The sequence below is a fragment of the Macaca mulatta genome, chromosome 18 (assembly GCF_049350105.2).
Source record: "Macaca mulatta isolate MMU2019108-1 chromosome 18, T2T-MMU8v2.0, whole genome shotgun sequence".
NCBI classification, from domain to species: Eukaryota; Metazoa; Chordata; class Mammalia; order Primates; family Cercopithecidae; genus Macaca; species Macaca mulatta.
The window spans coordinates 36,109,141-36,128,488 of NC_133423.1; positions in this window are offsets into that span (position 1 = coordinate 36,109,141).

Genomic DNA, 19,348 nt, shown 5'->3' on the forward strand with positions numbered 1-19,348 from the left:
TAGCTAAAGGCTTCTTGAGGGGAAAGCTGTAACTCTGTGAGATTATTTCAAAGAACACAAAGAAGTTTCGCAGAAAGCTTCTTTCTCTTTGTTATCGGAGGATATTTCCTTTGGCCCTATAGTCTTCTAAGGGATCCGAAATATCTGTTCTCAGATTCCACAGAAATAAAGCTAGCAAAGGGATCCACGAAATACAGATGTAACTCTGTGAGATGAATTAACAGAACACTAAGCAGTTTCTCAGGAATCTTCTTTACAGATTTCATCTGAGAATATTTCCTTTTTCACCATAGCCCTCTATGGGCTTCCAAATATCACTTTGCCAATTCCACAAGAACTGTCTTAGCGAAAGGATTCTTGAAGGGAAAGCTGCAACTCTGTGAGATGATTTCACAGATCCCAAATAAATTTCTCAGAAAGCTTCTTTCTCTTTGTTATCGGAGGATATTTGCTTTGGCCGTATAGTGTTGTAAGGGATCCGAAATATCTGTTCTCAGATTCCACAGAAATAAGGCTAGCAAAGAGATCCACGAAATACAGATGTAACTCTCTGAGATGAATTAACAGAACACTAAGCAGTTTCTCAGAAAGCTTCTTTCCAGATTTCATCAGAGGATATTTCCTTTTTCACCATAGCCCTCTATGGGCTTCCATATATCACTTTGCCAATTCCACAATCACTGTCTTAGCGAAAGGCTTCTTGAGGGGAAAGCTGTAACTCTGTGAGATGATTTCACAGGACACAAAGAAGTTTCTCAGAAAGATTCTTTCTCTTTGATATCGGAGGATATTTCCTTTGGCCCTATAGTGTTCTAAGAGATCCGAAATATCTGTTCTCAGATTCCACAGAAATAAGGCTAGCAAAGAGATCCACGAAATACAGATGTAACTCTGTGAGATGAATTAACAGAACACTAAGCAGTTTCTCAGAAAGCTTCTTTCCAGATTTCATCCGAGGATATTTCCTTTTTCACCATAGCCCTCTATGGGCTTCCAAATATCACTTTCCAATTCCACAAGAACTGTCTTAGCTAAAGGCTTCTTGACGGGAAAGCTGTAACTCTGCGAGATGATTTCACAGAACGCAAAGAAGTTTCTCAGAAAACTTCTTTCTCTTTGTTATCGGAGGATATTTCCTTTGGCCCTATAGTGTTCTAAGAGATCCGAAATATCTGTTCACAGATTCCACAGAAATAAGGCTAGCAAAGAGATCCACGAAATACAGATGTAACTCTGTGAGATGAATTAACAGAACACTAAGCAGTTTCTCAGGAAGCTTCTTTACAGATTTCATCTGAGGATATTTCCTTTTTCACCATAGCCCTCTAAGGGCTTCCAAATATCACTTTGCCAATTCCACAAGAACTGTCTTAGCGAAAGGCTTCTTGAGGGGAAAGCTGTAACTCTGTGAGATGATTTCAAAGAACACAAAGAAGTTTCTCAGAAAGCTTCTTTCTCTTTGTTATCGCAGGATATTTCCTTTGGCCGTATAGTCTTCAAAGGGATCCGAAATATCTGTTCTCAGATTCCGCAGAAATAAGGCTACCAAGGAGATCCACGAAATAGAGATGTAACTCTGTGAGATGAATTAACAGAACACTAAGCAGTTTCTCAGAAAGCTTCTTTCCAGATTTCATCTGAGGATATTTCCTTTTTCACCATAGCCCTCTATGGGCTTCCAAATATCACTTTTCCAATTCCACAAGAACTCTCTTAGCGAAAGGCTTCTTGAGGGGAAAGCTGTAACTCTGTGAGATGATTTCAAAGAACACAAAGAAGTTTCTCAGAAAGCTTCTTTCTCTTTGTTATCAGAGGATATTTCCTTTGGCCCTATAGTGTTCTAAGGGATCCGAAATATCTGTTCTCAGATTCCACAGAAATAAAGCTAGCAAAGAGATCCAAGAAATAGAGATGTAACTCTGTGAGATGAATTAACAGAACACTAAGCAGTTTCTCAGATAGCTTCTTTCCAGATTTCATCTGAGGATATTTCCTTTTTCACCATAGCCCTCTATGGGCTTCCAAATATCACTTTGACAATTCCACAAGAACTGTCTTAGCTAAAGCCTTCTTGAGGGGAAAGCTGTAACTCTGTGAGATTATTTCAAAGAACACAAAGAAGTTTCTCAGAAAGCTTCTTTCTCTTTGTTATCGGAGGATATTTCCTTTGACCCTATAGTGTTCTAAGGGATCCGAAAAATCTGTTCTCAGATTCCATTGAAATAAAGCTAGCAAAGAGATCCACGAAATACAGATGTAACTCTGTGAGATAAATTAACAGAACACTAAGCAATTTCTCAGATAGCTCTTTCGAGATTTCGTCTGAGGATATTTCCTTTTTCACCATAGCCCTCTATGGGCTTCCAAATATCACTTTGCCAATTCCACAAGAACTGTCTTAGCGAAAGGCTTCTTGAGGTGAAAGCTGTAACTCTGTGAGATTATTTCAAAGAATACAAAGAAGTTTCTCAGAAAGCTTCTTTCTCTTTGTTATCGGAGGATATTTCCTTTGGCCCTATAGTGTTCTAAGGGATCCGAAATATCTGTTCTCAGATTCCACAGAAATAAAGCTAGCAAAGGGATCCACGAAATACAGATGTAACTCTGTGAGATGAATTAACAGAACACTAAGCAGTTTCTCAGGAAGCTTCTTTACAGATTTCATCTGAGAATATTTCCTTTTTCACCTTAGCCCTCTATGGGCTTCCAAATATCACTTTGCCAATTCCACAAGAACTGTCTTAGCCAAAGGATTCTTGAAGGGAAAGCTGCAACTCTGTGAGATGATTTCACAGATCCCAAATAAATTTCTCAGAAAGCTTCTTTCTCTTTGTTATCGGAGGATATTTGCTTTGGCCCTATAGTGTTGTAAGGGATCCGAAATACTGTTCTCAGATTCCACAGAAATAAGGCTAGCAAAGAGATCCACGAAATACAGATGTAACTCTTTGAGATGAATTAAGAGAACACTAAGCAGTTTCTCAGAAAGCTTCTTTCCAGATTTCATCAGAGGATATTTCCTTTTTCACCATAGCCCTCTATGGGCTTCCATATATCACTTTGCCAATTCCACAATCACTGTCTTAGCGAAAGGCTTCTTGAGGGGAAAGCTGTAACTCTGTGAGATGATTTCACAGGACACAAAGAAGTTTCTCAGAAATCTTCTTTCTCTTTGTTATCGGAGGATATTTCCTTTGGCCCTTTAGTCTTCAAATGGATCCGAAATATCTGTTCTCAGATTCCACAGAAATAAGGCTAGCAAAGAGATCCTCGAAATACAGATGTAACTCTGTGAGATGAATTAACAGAACACTAAGCAGTTTCTCAGAAAGCTTCTTTCCAGATTTCATCTGAGGATATTTCCTTTTTCAGCATAGCCCTCTATGGGCTTCCAAATATCACTTTGCCAATTCCACAAGAACTGTCTTAGCGAAAGGCTTATGGAGGGGAAAGCTGTAAGTCTGTGAGATGATTTCACAGAACACAAAGAAGTTTCTCAGAAAGCTTCTTTCTCTTTCTTATCGGAGGATATTTCCTTTGGCCCTATAGTCTTCAAAGGGATCCGAAATATCTGTTCTCAGATTCCACAGAAATAAGGCTAGCAAAGAGATCCACGAAATAGAGATGTAACTCTGTGAGATGAATTAACAGAACATTAAGCAGTTTCTCAGAAAGCTTCTTTCCAGATTTCATCTGAGGATATTTCCTTTTTCAGCATAGCCCTCTATGGGCTTCCAAATATCACTTTGCCAATTCCACAAGAACTGTCTTAGCGAAAGGCTTATGGAGGGGAAAGCTGTAAGTCTGTGAGATGATTTCACAGAACACAAAGAAGTTTCTCAGAAAGCTTCTTTCTCTTTCTTATCGGAGGATATTTCCTTTGGCCCTATAGTCTTCAAAGGGATCCGAAATATATGTTCTCAGATTCCACAGAAATAAGGCTAGTAAAGAGATCCACGAAATAGAGATGTAACTCTGTGAGATGAATTAACAGAACACTAAGCAGTTTCTCAGAAAGCTTCTTTCCAGATTTCATCTGAGGATATTTCCTTTTTCAGCATAGCCCTCTATGGGCTTCCAAATATCACATTGACAATTCCACAAGAACTGTCTTAGCGAAAGGCTTCTTGAGGGGAAAGCTGTAACTCTGTGAGATGATTTCACAGAACACAAAGAAGTTTCTCAGAAGGCTTCTTTCTCTTTGTTATCGGAGGATATTTCCTTTGGCCCTATAGTGTTCTAAGGGATCCGAAATATCTGTTCTCAGATTCCACAGAAATAACGCAAGCAAAGAGATCTTCGAAATACAGATGTAACTCTGTGAGATGAATTAACAAAACACTAAGCAGCTTCTCAGAAAGCTTCTTTCCAGATTTCATCTGAGAATATTTCCTTTTTCACCATAGCCCTCTATGGGCTTCCAAATGTCACTTTGCCAATTCCACAAGAACTGTCTTAGCGAAAGGCTTCTTGAGTGGAAAGCTGTAACTCTCTGAGATGATTTCACATAACACAAAGAAGTTTTTCAGAAAGCTTCTTTCTCTTTGTTATCGGAGGATATTTTCTTTGGCCCTACAGTCTTCAAAGGGATCCGAAATATCTGTTCTCAGATTCCACAGAAATAAGGCTAGCAAAGAGATCCATGAAATACAGATGTAACTCTGTTAGACGAATTAACAGAACACTAAGCAGTTTCTCAGAAAGCCTCTTTCTAGATTTCTTCTGAGGATATTTCCTTTTTCACCATTGCCCTCTATGGGATTCCAAATATCACTTTGCCAATTCCACAAGAACTGTCTTAGCGAAAGGCTTCTGGAGGGGAAAGCTGCAACTCTGTGAGATGATTTCACAGAACACAACGAAGTTTCTCAGAAAGCTTCTTTGTCTTTGTTATCGGAGGTTATTTCCTTTGGCCCTATAGTGTTCTAAGGGATCCGAAATATGTGTTCTCAATTTCCACAGAAATAAGGCTAGCAAAGAGATCCTCAATATACCGATGTAACTCTGTGAGATGAATTAACAGAACACTAAGCAGTTTCTCAGAAAGCTTCTTTCCAGATTTCATCTGAGGATATTTCCTTTTTCACCATAGCCCTCTAGGGGTTCCAAATATCACTTTGCCAATTCCACAAGAACTGTCTTAGCGAAAGGTTTCTTGAGAGGAAAGCTGTAACTCTGTGAGATGATTTCACAGATCCCAAAGAAGTTTCTCACAAAGCTTCTTTCTCTTTGTTATCTTAGGATATTTCCTTTGGCCCTGTAGTGTTCTAAGAGATCCGAAATATCTGTTCTCAGATTCCACAGAAATAAGGCTAGCAAAGAAATCCACGAAATACAGATGTAACTCTGTGAGATGAATTAACCGAACACTAAGCAGTTTCTCAGAAAGCTTCTTTCCAGATTTCATCTGAGGATATTTCCTTTTTCACCATAGCCCTCTATGGGCTTTCAAATATCACTTTGCCAATTCCACAAGAACTGTCTTAGCGAAAGGCTTCTTGATGGGAAAGCTGTAACTCTGTGAGATGATTTCACAGAACACAAAGAAGTTCCTCAGAAAGCTTCTTTCTCTTTGTTATCGGAGGATATTTCCTTTGGCCCTGTAGTCTTCAAAGGGATCCGAAATATCTGTTCTCAGATTCCACAGAAATAAGGCTAGCAAAGAGATCCTCGAAATACATATGTAACTCTGTGAGATGAATTAACAGAACACTAAGCAGTTTCTCAGAAAGATTCTTTCCAGATTTCATCTGAGGATATTTCCTTTTTCACCATAGCCCACTATGGGCTTCCAAATATCACTTTGCCAATTCCACAAGAACTGTCTTAGCGAAAGGCTTCTTGAGGGGAAAGCTGTAACTCTGTGAGATGATTTCAAAGAACACAAAGAAGTTTCTCAGAATGCTTCTTTCTCTTTGTTATCGCAGGATATTTCCTTTGGCCCTGTAGTGTTCTAAGAGATCCGAAATATCTGTTCTCAGATTCCACAGAAATAAGGCTAGCAAAGAGATCCACGAAATACAGATGTAACTCTGTGAGATGAATTAACAGAACACTAAGCAGTTTCTCAGAAAGCTTCTTTCCAGATTTCATCAGAGGATATTTCCTTTTTCACCATAGCCCTCTATGGGCTTCCATATATCACTTTGCCAATTCCACAATCACTGTCTTAGCGAAAGGCTTCTTGAGGGGAAAGCTGTAACTCTGTGAGATGATTTCACAGGACACAAAGAAGTTTCTCAGAAAGATTCTTTCTCTTTGATATCGGAGGATATTTCCTTTGGCCCTATAGTGTTCTAAGAGATCCGAAATATCTGTTCTCAGATTCCACAGAAATAAGGCTAGCAAAGAGATCCACGAAATACAGATGTAACTCTGTGAGATGAATTAACAGAACACTAAGCAGTTTCTCAGAAAGCTTCTTTCCAGATTTCATCCGAGGATATTTCCTTTTTCACCATAGCCCTCTATGGGCTTCCAAATATCACTTTCCAATTCCACAAGAACTGTCTTAGCTAAAGGCTTCTTGAGGGGAAAGCTGTAACTCTGCGAGATGATTTCACAGAACGCAAAGAAGTTTCTCAGAAAACTTCTTTCTCTTTGTTATCGGAGGATATTTCCTTTGGCCCTATAGTGTTCTAAGAGATCCGAAATATCTGTTCACAGATTCCACAGAAATAAGGCTAGCAAAGAGATCCACGAAATACAGATGTAACTCTGTGAGATGAATTAACAGAACACTAAGCAGTTTCTCAGGAAGCTTCTTTACAGATTTCATCTGAGAATATTTCCTTTTTCACCATAGCCCTCTAAGGGCTTCCAAATATCACTTTGCCAATTCCACAAGAACTGTCTTAGCGAAAGGCTTCTTGAGGGGAAAGCTGTAACTCTGTGAGATGATTTCAAAGAACACAAAGAAGTTTCTCAGAAAGCTTCTTTCTCTTTGTTATCGCAGGATATTTCCTTTGGCCCTATAGTCTTCAAAGGGATCCGAAATATCTGTTCTCAGATTCCGCAGAAATAAGGCTACCAAGGAGATCCACGAAATAGAGATGTAACTCTGTGAGATGAATTAACAGAACACTAAGCAGTTTCTCAGAAAGCTTTTTTCCAGATTTCATCTGAGGATATTTCCTTTTTCACCATAGCCCTCTATGGGCTTCCAAATATCACTTTTCCAATTCCACAAGAACTGTCTTAGCGAAAGGCTTCTTGAGGGGAAAGCTGTAACTCTGTGAGATGATTTCGAAGAACACAAAGAAGTTTCTCAGAAAGCTTCTTTCTCTTTGTTATCAGAGGATATTTCCTTTGGCCCTATAGTGTTCTAAGGGATCCGAAATATCTGTTCTCAGATTCCACAGAAATAAAGCTAGCAAAGAGATCCAAGAAATAGAGATGTAACTCTGTGAGATGAATTAACAGAACACTAAGCAGTTTCTCAGATAGCTTCTTTCCAGATTTCATCTGAGGATATTTCCTTTTTCACCATAGCCCTCTATGGGCTTCCAAATATCACTTTGCCAATTCCACAAGAACTGTCTTAGCTAAAGGCTTCTTGAGGGGAAAGCTGTAACTCTGTGAGATTATTTCAAAGAACACAAAGAAGTTTCTCAGAAAGCTTCTTTCTCTTTGTTATCGGAGGATATTTCCTTTGGCCCTATAGTGTTCTAAGGGATCCGAAAAATCTGTTCTCAGATTCCATTGAAATAAAGCTAGCAAAGAGATCCACGAAATACAGATGTAACTCTGTGAGATAAATTAACAGAACACTAAGCAATTTCTCAGATAGCGCTTTCGAGATTTCGTCTGAGGATATTTCCTTTTTCACCATAGCCCTCTATGGGTTTCCAAATATCACTTTGCCAATTCCACAAGAACTGTCTTAGCGAAAGGCTTCTTGAGGTGAAAGCTGTAACTCTGTGAGATTATTTCAAAGAATACAAAGAAGTTTCTCAGAAAGCTTCTTTCTCTTTGTTATCGGAGGATATTTCCTTTGGCCCTATAGTGTTCTAAGGGATCCGAAATATCTGTTCTCAGATTCCACAGAAATAAAGCTAGCAAAGGGATCCACGAAATACAGATGTAACTCTGTGAGATGAATTAACAGAACACTAAGCAGTTTCTCAGGAAGCTTCTTTACAGATTTCATCTGAGAATATTTCCTTTTTCACCTTAGCCCTCTATGGGCTTCCAAATATCACTTTGCCAATTCCACAAGAACTGTCTTAGCGAAAGGATTCTTGAAGGGAAAGCTGCAACTCTGTGAGATGATTTCACAGATCCCAAATAAATTTCTCAGAAAGCTTCTTTCTCTTTGTTATCGGAGGATATTTGCTTTGGCCCTATAGTGTTGTAAGGGATCCGAAATACTGTTCTCAGATTCCACAGAAATAAGGCTAGCAAAGAGATCCACGAAATACAGATGTAACTCTTTGAGATGAATTAAGAGAACACTAGGCAGTTTCTCAGAAAGCTTCTTTCCAGATTTCATCAGAGGATATTTCCTTTTTCACCATAGCCCTCTATGGGCTTCCATATATCACTTTGCCAATTCCACAATCACTGTCTTAGCGAAAGGCTTCTTGAGGGGAAAGCTGTAACTCTGTGAGATGATTTCACAGGACACAAAGAAGTTTCTCAGAAATCTTCTTTCTCTTTGTTATCGGAGGATATTTCCTTTGGCCCTTTAGTCTTCAAATGGATCCGAAATATCTGTTCTCAGATTCCACAGAAATAAGGCTAGCAAAGAGATCCTCGAAATACAGATGTAACTCTGTGAGATGAATTAACAGAACACTAAGCAGTTTCTCAGAAAGCTTCTTTCCAGATTTCATCTGAGGATATTTCCTTTTTCAGCATAGCCCTCTATGGGCTTCCAAATATCACTTTGCCAATTCAACAAGAACTGTCTTAGCGAAAGGCTTATGGAGGGGAAAGCTGTAAGTCTGTGAGATGATTTCACAGAACACAAAGAAGTTTCTCAGAAAGCTTCTTTCTCTTTCTTATCGGAGGATATTTCCTTTGGCCCTATAGTCTTCAAAGGGATCCGAAATATCTGTTCTCAGATTCCACAGAAATAAGGCTAGTAAAGAGATCCACGAAATAGAGATGTAACTCTGTGAGATGAATTAACAGAGCACTAAGCAGTTTCTCAGAAAGCTTCTTTCCAGATTTCATCTGAGGATATTTCCTTTTTCAGCATAGCCCTCTATGGGCTTCCAAATATCACTTTGCCAATTCCACAAGAACTGTCTTAGCGAAAGGCTTATGGAGGGGAAAGCTGTAAGTCTGAGAGATGATTTCACAGAACACAAAGAAGTTTCTCAGAAAGCTTCTTTCTCTTTCTTATCGGAGGATATTTCCTTTGGCCCTATAGTCTTCAAAGGGATCCGAAATATATGTTCTCAGATTCCACAGAAATAAGGCTAGTAAAGAGATCCACGAAATAGAGATGTAACTCTGTGAGATGAATTAACAGAACACTAAGCAGTTTCTCAGAAAGCTTCTTTCCAGATTTCATCTGAGGATATTTCCTTTTTCAGCATAGCCCTCTATGGGCTTCCAAATATCACATTGACAATTCCACAAGAACTGTCTTAGCGAAAGGCTTCTTGAGGGGAAAGCTGTAACTCTGTGAGATGATTTCACAGAACACAAAGAAGTTTCTCAGAAGGCTTCTTTCTCTTTGTTATCGGAGGATATTTCCTTTGGCCCTATAGTGTTCTAAGGGATCCGAAATATCTGTTCTCAGATTCCACAGAAATAACGCAAGCAAAGAGATCTTCGAAATACAGATGTAACTCTGTGAGATGAATTAACAAAACACTAAGCAGCTTCTCAGAAAGCTTCTTTCCAGATTTCATCTGAGAATATTTCCTTTTTCACCATAGCCCTCTATGGGCTTCCAAATGTCACTTTGCCAATTCCACAAGAACTGTCTTAGCGAAAGGCTTCTTGAGTGGAAAGCTGTAACTCTCTGAGATGATTTCACATAACACAAAGAAGTTTTTCAGAAAGCTTCTTTCTCTTTGTTATCGGAGGATATTTTCTTTGGCCCTACAGTCTTCAAAGGGATCTGAAATATCTGTTCTCAGATTCCACAGAAATAAGGCTAGCAAAGAGATCCATGAAATACAGATGTAACTCTGTTAGACGAATTAACAGAACACTAAGCAGTTTCTCAGAAAGCCTCTTTCTAGATTTCTTCTGAGGATATTTCCTTTTTCACCATTGCCCTCTATGGGATTCCAAATATCACTTTGCCAATTCCACAAGAACTGTCTTAGCGAAAGGCTTCTGGAGGGGAAAGCTGCAACTCTGTGAGATGATTTCACAGAACACAACGAAGTTTCTCAGAAAGCTTCTTTGTCTTTGTTATCGGAGGTTATTTCCTTTGGCCCTATAGTGTTCTAAGGGATCCGAAATATGTGTTCTCAATTTCCACAGAAATAAGGCTAGCAAAGAGATCCTCAATATACCGATGTAACTCTGTGAGATGAATTAACAGAACACTAAGCATTTTTTCAGAAAGCTTCTTTCCAGATTTCATCTGAGGATATTTCCTTTTTCACCATAGCCCTCTAGGGGTTCCAAATATCACTTTGCCAATTCCACAAGAACTGTCTTAGCGAAAGGTTTCTTGAGAGGAAAGCTGTAACTCTGTGAGATGATTTCACAGATCCCAAAGAAGTTTCTCACAAAGCTTCTTTCTCTTTGTTATCTTAGGATATTTCCTTTGGCCCTGTAGTGTTCAAAGAGATCCGAAATATCTGTTCTCAGATTCCACAGAAATAAGGCTAGCAAAGAGATCCACGAAATACAGATGTAACTCTGTGAGATGAATTAACCGAACACTAAGCAGTTTCTCAGAAAGCTTCTTTCCAGATTTCATCTGAGGATATTTCCTTTTTCACCATGGCCCTCTACGGGCTTCCAAATATCACTTTGCCAATTCCCCAAGAACTGTCTTAGCGAAAGGCTTCTTGAGGGGAAAGCTGTAACTCTGTGAGATGATTTCACAGATCCCAAAGAAGTTTCTCAGAAAGCTTCTTTCTCTTTGTTATCGGAGGATATTTCCTTTGGCCCTATAGTGTTCTAAGGGATCCGAAATATCTGTTCTCAGATTCCACAGAAATAAGGCTAACAAAGAGATCCACCAAATACAGATGTAACTCTCTGAGATGAATTAACAGAACACTAAGCAGCTTCTCAGAAAGCTTCTTTCCAGATTTCATGTGAGGATATTTCCTTTTTCACCATAGCCCTCTATGGCTTCCAAATATCACTTTGCCAATTCCACAAGAACTGTCTTAGCGAAAGGCTTCTTGAGGGGAAAGCTGTAACTCTGTGAGATGATTCACAGAACACAAAGAAGTTTCTCAGAAAGCTTCTTTCTCTTTGTAATCGGAGGATATTTCCTTTGTCCCTGTAGTCTTCAAAGGGATCCGAAATATGTGTTGTCAGATTCCACAGAAATAAGGCTAGCAAAGAGATCCACGAAATACAGATGTAACACTGTGAGATGAATTAACAGAATACTAAGCAGTTTCCTACAAAGCTTCTTTCAAGATTTCATCTGAGGATATTTCCTTTTTCACCATAGCCCTCTATGGGCTTCCAAATATCACTTTGCCAATTCCACAAGAACTGTCTTAGCGAAAGGCTTCTTGAGGGGAAAGATGTAACTCTGTGCGATGATTTCACAGATCACAAAGATGTTTCTCAGAAATCTTCTTTGTCTTTGTTATCGGAGGATATTTCTTTTGGCCCTATAGTGTTCTAAGGGATCCGAAATATCTGTTCTCAGATTCCACAGAAATAAGGCTAGCAAAGAGATCCTCGAAATACAGATGTAACTCTGTGAGATGAATTAACAGAAAACTAAGCAGCTTCTCAGAAAGCTTCTTTCCAGATTTCATCTGAGGATATTTGCTTTTTCACCATAGCCCTCTATGGGCTTCCAATGTCAGTTTCCCAATTCCACAACAACTGGCTTAGCGAAAGGCTTCTTGAGGGGAAAGCTTTAACTCTCTGCGATGATTTCACAGAACACAAAGAAGTTTCTCAGAAAGCTTCTTTCTCTTTGTTATCGCAGGATATTTCCTTTGGCCCTGTAGTCTTCAAAGGGATCCGAAATATCTGTTCTCAGATTCCACAGAAATAAGGCTAGCAGAGATTCACGAAATACAGATGTAACTCTGTTAGACGAATTAACAGAACACTAAGCAGTTTTTCAGAAAGCCTCTTTCCAGATTTCATCTGAGGATATTTCCTTTTTCACCATAGCCCTCTATGGGATTCCAAATATAACTTTCCCAATTCCACAAGAACTGTCTTAGCGAAAGGCTTATGGAGGGGAAAGCTGCAACTCTGTGAGATGATTTCACAGAACACAACGAAGTTTCTCAGAAAGCTTCTTTGTCTTTGTTATCGAAGGTTATTTGCTTTGGCCCTACAGTGTTCTAAGGGATCCGAAATATCTGTTCTCAGATTCCACAGAAATAAGGCTAGCAAAGAGATCCTCGAAATACAGATGTAACTCTGTGAGATGAATTAACAGAACAGTAAGCAGTTTCTCAGAAAGCTTCTTTCCAGATTTCATCTGAGGATATTTTCTTTTTCACCATAGCCCTCTAAGGGCTTCCAAATATCACTTTGCCAATTCCACAAGAACTGTCTTAGCGAAAGGCTTCTTGAGGGGAAAGCTGTAACTCTGTGAGATGTTTTAACAGATCCCAAAGAAGTTTCTCAGAAAGCTTCTTTCTCTTTGTTATCGGAGGATATTTCCTTTGGCCCTATAGTGTTCTAAGGGATCCGAAATATCTGTTCTCAGATTCCACAGAAATAAAGCTAGCAAAGAGATCCACGAAATACAGATGTAACTCTGTGAGATGAATTAACAGAACACTAAGCAGTTTCTCAGAAAGCTTCTTTCCAGATTTCATGTGAGGATATTTCCTTTTTCACCATAGCCCTCTATGGGCTTCCAAATATCACTTTGCCAATTCCACAAGAACTGTCTTAGCGAAAGGCTTCTTGAGGGGACAGCTGTAACTCTGTGAGATGATTTCACAGATCACAAAGAAGTTTCTCAGAAAGCTTCTTTCTCTTTGTTATCGGAGGATATTTCCTTTGGCTCTACAGTGTTCTAAGGGATCTGAAATATCTGTTTTCAGATTCCACAGAAATAAGGCTAGCAAAGAGATCCACGAAACACAGATGTAACTCTGTGAGATGAATTAACCAAACACTAAGCAGTTTCTCAGAAAGCTTCTTTCCAGATTTCATCTGAGGATATTTCCTTTTTCACCATAGCCCTCTATGGGCTTCCAAATGTCACTTTGCCAATTCCACAACAACTGTCTTAGCGAAAGGATTCTTGTGGTGAAAGCTGTAACTCTCTGAGATGATTTCACAGAACACAAAGAAGTTTCTCAGAAAGCCTCTTTCTGTTTGTTATCGCAGGATATTTCCTTTGGCCCTATAGTCTTCAAAGGGATCCGCAATATCTGTTCTCAGATTCCACAGAAATAAGGCTAGCAAAGAGATCCACGAAATACAGATGTAACTCTGTTAGACGAATTAACAGAACACTAAGCAGTTTCTCAGAAAGCCTCTTTCCAGATTTCATCTGAGGATATTTCCTTTTTCACCATAGCCCTATATGGGATTCCAAATATAACTTTCCCAATTCCACAAGAACTGTCTTAGCGAAAGGCTTCTGGACGGGAAAGCTGCAACTCTGTGAGATGATTTCACAGAACACAACGAAGTTTCTCAGAAAGCTTCTTTGTCTTTGTTATCGGAGGTTATTTGCTTTGGCCATATAGTGTTCTAAGGGATCCGAAATATCTGTTCTCAGATTCCAGAGAAATAAGGCTAGCAAAGAGATCCTCGAAATACAGATGTAACTCTGTGAGATGAATTAACCGAACACTAAGCAGTTTCTCAGAAAGCTTCTTTCCAGATTTCATCTGAGGATATTTCCTTTTTCACCATAGCCCTCTATGGGCTTCCAAATATCACTTTGACAATTCCACAAGAACTGTCTTAGCGAAAGGCTTCTTGAAGGGGAAAGCTGTAACTCTGTGATATGATTTCACAGAACACAAAGAAGTTTCTCAGAAAGATTCTTTCTCTTTGTTATCGGAGGCTATTTCCTATGGCCCTGTAGTGTTCTAAGAGATCCGAAATATCTGTTCTCAGATTCCACAGAACTAAGGCTAGCAAAGAGATCCACGAAATACAGATGTAACTGTGTGAGATGAATTAACCGAACACAAAGCAGTTTCTCAGAAAGCTTCTTTCCAGATTTCATCTGAGGATATTTCCTTTTTCAGCTTAGCCCTCTATGGGCTTCCAAATATCACTATGCCAATTCCACAAGAACTGTCTTAGCGAAAGGCTTCTTGAGGGGAAATCTGTAACTCTGTGAGATGATTTCACAGAACACAAAGAAGTTCCTCAGAAAGCTTCTTTCTCTTTGTCATCGGAGGATATTTCCTTTGGCCCTATAGCCTTCAAAGGGATCTGAAATATCTGTTCTCAGATTCCACAGAAATAAGGCTAGCAAAGAGATCCTCGAAATACAGATGGAACTCTGTGAGATGAATTAACAGAACACTAAGCAGCTTCTCAGAAAGCTTCTTTCCTGATTTCATCTGAGGATATTTCCTTTTTCACCATAGCCCTCTACGGGCTTCCAAATGTCACTTTGCCAATTCCACAAGAACTGTCTTAGCGAAAGGCTTCTTGAGGGGAAAGCTGTAACTCTGTGAGATGATTTCACAGAACACAAAGAAGTTTCTCAGAAAGCTTCTTTCTCTTTGTTATCGTAGGATATTTCCTTTGGCCCTATAGTCTTCAAAGGGATCCGAAATATCTGTTCTCAGATTCCACAGAAATAAGGCTAGCAAAGGGATCCACGAAATACAGATGTAACTCTGTTAGACGAATTAACAGAACACTAAGCAGTTTCTCAGAAAGCCTCTTTCTAGATTTCATCTGAGGATATTTCCTTTTTCACCATAGCCCTCTATGGGATTCCAAATATCACTTTCCCAATTCCACAAGAAGTGTCTTAGCGAAAGGCTTCTTGAGGGGAAAGCTGTAACTCTGTGAGATGATTTCAAAGAACACAAAGAAGTTTCTCAGAAATCTTCTTTGTCTTTGTTATCGGAGGATATTTCTTTTGGCCCTATAGTGTTCTAAGGGATCCGAAATATCTGTTCTCAGATTCCACAGAAATAAGGCTAGCAAAGAGATCCTCGAAATACAGATGTAACTCTGTGAGATGAATTAACAGAAAACTAAGCAGCTTCTCAGAAAGCTTCTTTCCAGATTTCATCTGAGGATATTTGCTTTTTCACCATAGCCCTCTAAGGGCTTCCAATGTCAGTTTCCCAATTCCACAACAACTGGCTTAGCGAAAGGCTTCTTGAGGGGAAAGCTTTAACTCTCTGCGATGATTTCACAGAACACAAAGAAGTTTCTCAGAAAGCACTTTCTCTTTGTTATCGCAGGATATTTCCTTTGGCCCTATAGTCTTCAAAGGGATCCGCAATATCTGTTCTCAGATTCCACAGAAATAAGGCTAGCAAAGAGATCCACGAAATACAGATGTAACTCTGTTAGACGAATTAACAGAACACTAAGCAGTTTCTCAGAAAGCCTCTTTCCAGATTTCATCTGAGGATATTTCCTTTTTCACCATAGCCCTATATGGGATTCCAAATATAACTTTCCCAATTCCACAAGAACTGTCTTAGCGAAAGGCTTCTGGACGGGAAAGCTGCAACTCTGTGAGATGATTTCACAGAACACAACGAAGTTTCTCAGAAAGCTTCTTTGTCTTTGTTATCGGAGGTTATTTGCTTTGGCCATATAGTGTTCTAAGGGATCCGAAATATCTGTTCTCAGATTCCAGAGAAATAAGGCTAGCAAAGAGATCCTCGAAATACAGATGTAACTCTGTGAGATGAATTAACCGAACACTAAGCAGTTTCTCAGAAAGCTTCTTTCCAGATTTCATCTGAGGATATTTCCTTTTTCACCATAGCCCTCTATGGGCTTCCAAATATCACTTTGACAATTCCACAAGAACTGTCTTAGCGAAAGGCTTCTTGAAGGGGAAAGCTGTAACTCTGTGATATGATTTCACAGAACACAAAGAAGTTTCTCAGAAAGATTCTTTCTCTTTGTTATCGGAGGCTATTTCCTATGGCCCTGTAGTGTTCTAAGAGATCCGAAATATCTGTTCTCAGATTCCACAGAACTAAGGCTAGCAAAGAGATCCACGAAATACAGATGTAACTGTGTGAGATGAATTAACCGAACACAAAGCAGTTTCTCAGAAAGCTTCTTTCCAGATTTCATCTGAGGATATTTCCTTTTTCAGCTTAGCCCTCTATGGGCTTCCAAATATCACTATGCCAATTCCACAAGAACTGTCTTAGCGAAAGGCTTCTTGAGGGGAAATCTGTAACTCTGTGAGATGATTTCACAGAACACAAAGAAGTTCCTCAGAAAGCTTCTTTCTCTTTGTCATCGGAGGATATTTCCTTTGGCCCTATAGCCTTCAAAGGGATCTGAAATATCTGTTCTCAGATTCCACAGAAATAAGGCTAGCAAAGAGATCCTCGAAATACAGATGGAACTCTGTGAGATGAATTAACAGAACACTAAGCAGCTTCTCAGAAAGCTTCTTTCCTGATTTCATCTGAGGATATTTCCTTTTTCACCATAGCCCTCTACGGGCTTCCAAATGTCACTTTGCCAATTCCACAAGAACTGTCTTAGCGAAAGGCTTCTTGAGGGGAAAGCTGTAACTCTGTGAGATGATTTCACAGAACACAAAGAAGTTTCTCAGAAAGCTTCTTTCTCTTTGTTATCGTAGGATATTTCCTTTGGCCCTATAGTCTTCAAAGGGATCCGAAATATCTGTTCTCAGATTCCACAGAAATAAGGCTAGCAAAGGGATCCACGAAATACAGATGTAACTCTGTTAGACGAATTAACAGAACACTAAGCAGTTTCTCAGAAAGCCTCTTTCTAGATTTCATCTGAGGATATTTCCTTTTTCACCATAGCCCTCTATGGGATTCCAAATATCACTTTCCCAATTCCACAAGAAGTGTCTTAGCGAAAGGCTTCTTGAGGGGAAAGCTGTAACTCTGTGAGATGATTTCAAAGAACACAAAGAAGTTTCTCAGAAATCTTCTTTGTCTTTGTTATCGGAGGATATTTCTTTTGGCCCTATAGTGTTCTAAGGGATCCGAAATATCTGTTCTCAGATTCCACAGAAATAAGGCTAGCAAAGAGATCCTCGAAATACAGATGTAACTCTGTGAGATGAATTAACAGAAAACTAAGCAGCTTCTCAGAAAGCTTCTTTCCAGATTTCATCTGAGGATATTTGCTTTTTCACCATAGCCCTCTAAGGGCTTCCAATGTCAGTTTCCCAATTCCACAACAACTGGCTTAGCGAAAGGCTTCTTGAGGGGAAAGCTTTAACTCTCTGCGATGATTTCACAGAACACAAAGAAGTTTCTCAGAAAGCACTTTCTCTTTGTTATCGCAGGATATTTCCTTTGGCCCTATAGTCTTCAAAGGGATCCGAAATATCTGTTCTCAGATTCCACAGAAATAAGGCTAGCAGAGATTCACGAAATACAGATGTAACTCTGTTAGACGAATTAACAGAACACTAAGCAGTTTTTCAGAAAGCCTCTTTCCAGATTTCATCAGAGGATATTTCCTTTTTCACCATAGCCCTCTATGGGAATCCAAATATAACTTTCCCATTTCCACAAGAACTGTCTTAGCGAAAGGCTTATGGAGGGGAAAGCTGCAACTCTGTGAGATGATTTCACAGAACACAACGAAGTTTCTCAGAAAGCTTCTTTGTCTTTGTTATCGGAGGTTATTTGCTTTGGCCCTACAGTGTTCTAAGGGATCCGAAATATCTGTTCTCAGATTCCACAGAAATAAGGCTAGCAAAGAGATCCTCGAAATACAGATGTAACTCTGTGAGATGAATTAACAGAACAGTAAGCAGTTTCTCAGAAAGCTTCTTTCCAGATTTCATCTGAGGATATTTTCTTTTTCACCATAGCCCTCTAGGGGCTTCCAAATTTCACTTTGCCAATTCCACAAGAACTGTGTTAGCGAAATTTTTCTTGCGGGGAAAGCTGTAACTCTGTGAGATGATTTCACAGATCACAAAGAAGTTTCTCAAAAAGCTTCTTTCTCATTGTTATCGGAGGTTATTTGCTTTGGCCCTATAGTGTTCTAAGAGAACCGAAATATCTGTTCTCAGATTCCAAAGAAATAAGGCTAGCAAAGAGATCCATGAAATACAGATGTAACTCTGTGAGATGAATTAACAGAACACTAAGCAGTTTCTCAGAAAGCTTCTTTCCATATTTCCTCTGAGGATATTTCCTTTTTCAACATAGCCCTCTATGGGCTTCTGAATGTCACTTTGGCAATTCCACAAGAACTGTCTTAGCGAAAGGCTTCTTTAGGGGAAAGCTGTAACTATGTGGGATGATTTCACAGAACACTAAGTAGTTTCTCAGAAAGCTTCTTTCTCTTTGTTATCGGAGGATATTTCCTTTGACCCTGTAGTCTTCAAAGGGATCCGAAATATCTGTTCTCAGATTCCACAGAAATAGGCTAGCAAAGAGATCCAAGAATACAGATGTAACTCTGTGAGATGAAATAACAGAACACTAAGCAGTTTCTCAGAAAGCTTCTTTCCAGATTTCATCTGAGGATATTTCCTTTTTCACCATAGCGCCTATGGGCTTCCAAATATCACTTTGCCAATTCCACAAGAACTGTCTTAGCGAAGGCTTCCTGAGGGGAATGCTGTAACTCTGTAAGATGATTTCACATAACACAAAGAAGTTTCTCAGAAAGCTTCTTTCTCTTTGTTATCGGAGGATATTTCCTTTGGCCCTATAGTCTTCAAAGGGATCCGAAATATCAGTTCTCAGATTCCACAGAAATAAGGCTAGCAAAGAGATCCACGAAATACAGATGTAACTCTGTGAGATGAATTAACAGAACACTAAACAGTTTCTCAGAAAGCTTCTTTCCAGAATTCATCTGACGATATTTCCTTTTTCACGATAGGCCTCTACGGGCTTCCAAATATCACTTTGCCAATTCCCCAAGAACTGTCTTAGAAAAAGGCTTCTTGAGGGGAAAGCTGTAACTCTGTGAGATGATTTCAGAGAACACAAAGAAGTTTCTCAGAAAGCTTCTTTCTCTTTGTTATCGGAGGATATTTCCTTTGGCCCTATAGTGTTGTAAGAGATCCGAAATATCTGTTCTCAGATTCCAC